General features: G+C 36.8%; 1 pseudogene; it reads left to right on the plus strand.

Annotated features, from left to right (window-relative positions):
• The first annotated feature begins 1,277 nt into the window (after positions 1–1,277).
• Positions 1,278–2,343, plus strand: LOC135227701 (olfactory receptor 8G50-like; annotated as a pseudogene).
• The last annotated feature ends 3,182 nt before the right edge of the window (positions 2,344–5,525 follow it).

Raw genomic sequence — 5,525 nt, forward strand, 5'->3', positions numbered from 1 at the left:
ACAACTACAAAGAGCAACAGTAGCAAGTACAATGAACTATTTCTCTAAACCTTAAATAAATTGAAAAAGATTAAAATTATGGCTTCAAATATTTCAGAAACTATATTCATTTTGGAAGCTGTTGTCACGAGGACCTTTTAGAACAATGTCTGCCAGACCGTAATTTCTGGTCAATAACCTAATGAATGAGAATATTACACACACAAGGACGCTAATGAGAGCATCATAAGAAGGAAAAGAAAATTTTAATTGCTCCTTTTTCCCAATAGCTCATCTCCAGTGGACAGAAATCTCGAGGGGCCTTCTGTCTGTATGTGTTTGATGAGACCTCTTGTATATCCAAACACTAGACAAAAACATGCCACTTTGGCAACTGTCTCAGGTGGCACTACAAGGGAACTACACTAGGGAATCATGACATTTGATTCATAATATTGACATGAGCAACTCAGAAACTGAGATCTGCATTCTGGGCCCTCAGTAAAAGAGAACCAAGGGGTCTCTAGTCTCAATGCCACCACTGACATTACTAAGAGCTATTTCCTTCAGAGGGCACTTGGTCTAAAGTATACAGAGCACCCTGGCTAAGCATTCCACACAGAGAAAAGGTGAGTATCTGAATCCCATGTGTTATAGAAGCTTTTAATCTTCATGAAGTCTTACCCTCCTTACAACAATATAGGAAGTTTCTAAAGCTACCTGTCAAATGGTTACTCTTTTTTTCCTGTAATGTATTCAAAGACAGAAAACTATCTTTTTTCATATTTCAGCATATCCTGATTTCAGATATGTTTATCATTAGCAAGGTTCCAATGTGGTAGTATATGTTTTGGAGAAGAGTTGAGAAGAATGCAAATAAGGCATGAAAGTGCTTTGTTGTTGTCTTCGTTGTTAGGTGCCATTGAGCCGATTTTAAACTCATATCAGTTCCACGTGATAGAGCAGAAGTATCCCATAGAGCCTTCTAGGCTTTAGTCTTTACAAAAAGCAGATTGTCAGGTCTTTGTTCTACAGAGCCACTGGGTGGGTTTCAACTGCAAGCCTTCCATTTAGCAGAAAAGTACTTAACTACTTTACCACCAGGGCTCAGAACACTCAATATTCTAAGACACCAGAACAGTTCTTGGGATGTTCAGAGACTGGTCAGTACTAAGACTGACTCTTGTAAAACAGAAACAAAAAAGAATTAATTTCATTTGATGTTTATTTGCATGATCTATAAACTGGGACAACAGAGTCTTTAACTTCCAATGTAGAGCAGGTACAGGGAGGGAGAATTGGAGATACCTGAATTACATGACTTGCATCTATTTCTCACTGCATAAATAACCACCTATGTCTAATTTCTTTTTCTCTTCCTTCATAAAATTCCCAGAGAGAAATGGCAGCAAGAAGTCACTCCACAGTGACTGAGTTTATCCTTGCTGGGTTAACTGAAAAGCCAGAACTACAGCTGCCCCTCTTTCTTTTCTTCCTAGGAACCTATGTGGTGGGGAACCTGGGCGTGACCACACTGATTGGGGTCAGTTCTCACCTGCACACCCCCATGTACTATTTCCTCAGCAGTTTGTCCTTCATTGATCTTTGCTATCCCACTGTCATTACTCCCAAAATGCTGGTGAACTTTGTGACAGAGAAGAACACCATCTCCTATCCTGAATGCATGACTCAGCTCTACTTCTTTGCTTTTTTTGTTATATCAGAATGTCATATGTTGGCTGTGATGGCATATGATCGCTATGTTGCCATATGTAAGCCATTGCTTTACAATGTCACCATGTCTGATTAGGTCTGCTCCTGGTTGGTAGTTGAGGTATATATAATGGGCTCGATTGGCACCACAGCTCACACAGTTTGCAAGCTAAGGGTGGTTTTCTGCAAGGATAATATAATCAACCATTATTTCTATGATATTTTTCCACTACTGGAGCTCTCATGTTCCAGCACTTATACCAATGAAGTGGTAATTTTGAGCTTCAGTGCATTTAATGTTGTAGCACCAACCTTGACCATCCTTGGCTCCTATGTCTCCCTCATTGCCAGTATCCTGAGAATCCTCTCCACTGAAGGCAGGTCCAAAGCCATCAGCACATGCAGCTCCCACATTTTGGCTGTACAACCTTCTATGGTTCTGTAGCATTCATATACTTGCAGCCATCAAACATCGGCTCCATGGACAAAGGGAAAGTGTCTTCTGTGTTTTACTCCATGATTGTGCCAATGCTGAACCCTATGATCTATAGCCTGAGGAATAAGAATGTCAAAGTTGCTCTAAAGAAAATCACTGAGAAAAGATCATTTTGCAGTAGCAAATATTTAGAATTCTTGAAGAAGATCCAGTAAGGAGGGAGTTCAGAGACAGCAACATATATTCATAAACAGTGAGATTATTGCCATCACTTGATTTTTTGGAAGAAAGGTCTAAGGATACACTAGATACATAGTGTCATGTGCAGGGCTGTCACATGCAGGGCAGCATCAATTGTAGGAAGTCTCAGAGGTCACCAGTAGTAATCCACATTGCCTCTAATCATTTTTAAACATCTTCAAAGGCCTTCGTGTGGCGAGATTATAATTTATATACATGGAATTTGGCACTTTGTTAGATAAGATTTACCTATCATAGTACATAGAATGATCTGTGTGGTCTGTGTCCTTTGATCTTAATACTTTATGTATTATCCCTTGTTTACCAATAAGTGTACAAACAAACTCATCTGGAAAAAAAATCTGTAAAATAAATAATTTTCAATCTCTTGAAATCCATGTGTGCATAATTTTTATAGTATTATTCCTGGCATTGAATGAATACATCCAGTGAAAAGCTTTTTTTTTCACACTGATGGGTGATAAATTGAAATAACTGTTTATAAAAATTGTATATGTTTCAGAGGATTTATTTATATTTATATAGTAAAACTTCTTAAAGAAATTATAAAAAATAATTTTTTGTTAGATGATACAAATCTTTGAATGACATGAAAATCAGTCTGAACTTCATTTATAGACCATGGAGAATATTGATGATTTTTAAGAGTTTAATATCAGTAAAATCATTGTGAATCTCTGTATTACTATGTGTGTTAATGAAAAAAAGACCAAAAAGAAAGTGAAGCTAAGGAAGTAAATTATGGCCATCATTATGGGAATGAACATGTTGAGCAAATGAAAGATATTTTAGAGAGAAACTCAATAAAAAAACCACACCGAACCCACTGCCCTCGAGTCGATTCCGACTCATAGCGACCCTATAGGACAGCGTAGAACTGCCCCATAGAGTTTCCAAGGAGTGCCTGGCAGATTTGAACTGCTGACCTCTTGGTTAGCAGCCATAGCACTTAAACACTACATCACCAGGGTTTCCAGAAACTCAATAAGCTGTGACTAAAACAACAACACAACATTTATTAAGTTTTATTAAGTTCTGATCAACAGCCAATAACGGTACTAAGCACTTTCCAGGTTTAACTTAAGTGTGTTTCACACCACTACCTAGAGATAAATATTAACATCTTTTTTTTTTTCTTTTAGAGGCTTGGAGATTAAAAATTGCCCAAGGCCACACAGCAATTTTGTGGTTGAGCAGAGATTTGAATGCAGCACTGCGTAACAATAGCCCATTGCCTTCGAGTTGATTCCTACTCATAGGAATCCTACAGTACAGAGTAGAACTGCCCCATAGAGTTTCCAAGAAGCAGATGATGGATTTGAATTGCCCACTCTTTGGTTAGCAGCCTAGCAGTTAATCACTGTGTATATAACAGTCCAATTAAATTTATAAAATCATGAAATGCTGGACTTGAAAGAGGTATTAAAGATGACATATCCAGTGTTTTCTGCAGTGCTTTTGTTCTTGAACAATACAAGTGCTAAGTGGTTATGCAGGCTGTGCTTGAACAGCACTAACTGTGAGTACTTGGCTGCATACTAAGGCAGCTGATTTTATTCCTGGTTATGTCTGACTGCTAGAATGTTCTTACTTCTTATGAAAAAAAATATGTCTCTTCATGGTTTCCAGCAGTTTATTTTACTTTAATCTCTTGAAGATACACAAAAAAAGTCCAAAAAAATTTAAAAAAGCCATTGTTGTTGAGTGGATTCAGGCTGCTATCCACCCTATAGGACAGAGTAGAAGTGCCCCCATAGGGCTTCCAAGGCTGTCATCTGTACAGAGCTGACTGCCACATCCAAAAGTCTGGACACAACAATGATAGGAATGGAAGGGGGCAGTGTTGTGGCAACTAGAAATGGATCAAGAAAGTTTGGCATAAATCGGAATAAATACCTACTACTTGGCTTGCTAACTTACTTGGCTTGCTAAGTCATTTGGTAGGCAAGTCAGAATTACAGTAGTAATGATGTTATACTTATATTTGTTTATTCAATAGAAATCCACAAGGACATTAATTATGTAAAAAATTGATTAAGTAAGAAATTGAAATAACGTATCAGGATATAGAAAATATACATACATTTAAAATCATATTAAGGGAAATATATGATTCACAATTAATTGAACTCACTTATTATGGTAAATTAACATGAAACTGAAAGGATATTTACGAGTTTTTTTGTAGTGGTGGAAAAAAGGGTAATTTTTTTTTCCTTTTTTATACTTTTTAAAAAATAGAAAATAATTATATTTTCTCTAAAATTTATCTCGTGATTAAATTGGAATTTGTCTGTTTAAGATTGTAAAACTAATTCATGAAACTTAAAGATACAGAAATCATAAGAAAGCAAAAAGATCTCATAATCCCACAGATCATTCATGACAAGCTTCAGTGTCCTATTAATGATCTTTCTTTTATAAATGTGAATGTGCAGACTGTTTTTTTACGTTTTTGTTTTAACATTGAGAACTGACTCCAGGACATAGGTCAGAGAAGCTTGCCCAGGACGAATGGATGAGGAAAGAGTAGGTCAGAGGAACTGAATTTTTTTTTTTTCCCAGAAAGTAGGGGTCTGATAAAGCACTGGGCAGCTGGCATAGGCTTAAAGGTCAACCAAAAGTTTTCTACACACACACTTAAAAATTTCTAATAAAACATTTGTCTTGAAAGTAATCAGTGACTCAGGAAAGCAGACATAAATTACAGCCACATTTAATTGGGCTGTTTGCTACACGGTCTTGGACACTGGGGCATTTTTGTCCTCAGACTGTAGAACAGGGAAATGAGCATGAGGATCACTGCCGTGGAAAACACAGGCTATCTCCTCCTGAGATGACAGGTTGGGATTCTGACAAAAATACAGGAGGATGCTTGAACCATCCAAACAAACAACTGCAAGATGAGAGACAAAGATTTTGAGGGCTGGGCTCACTATCAGTTGAGCAAATTCAAAGAGGAAATTAAGACAAAAAAAAAAAAATGTGTTACAGCATATTGAAGAAATTTGAGTTTTTTTTTTTTTTTTTTTATTAGCCAATCACTATCAGTATATTGGCACTCTAGATCTCACAGACGACATCATTTTAGACTGAAAACAATTTTTAAAAAACTGGACAAAATGTATAAGTTAAC

The sequence above is a fragment of the Loxodonta africana genome, chromosome 15 (genome assembly GCF_030014295.1).
Source record: "Loxodonta africana isolate mLoxAfr1 chromosome 15, mLoxAfr1.hap2, whole genome shotgun sequence".
NCBI classification, from domain to species: Eukaryota; Metazoa; Chordata; class Mammalia; order Proboscidea; family Elephantidae; genus Loxodonta; species Loxodonta africana.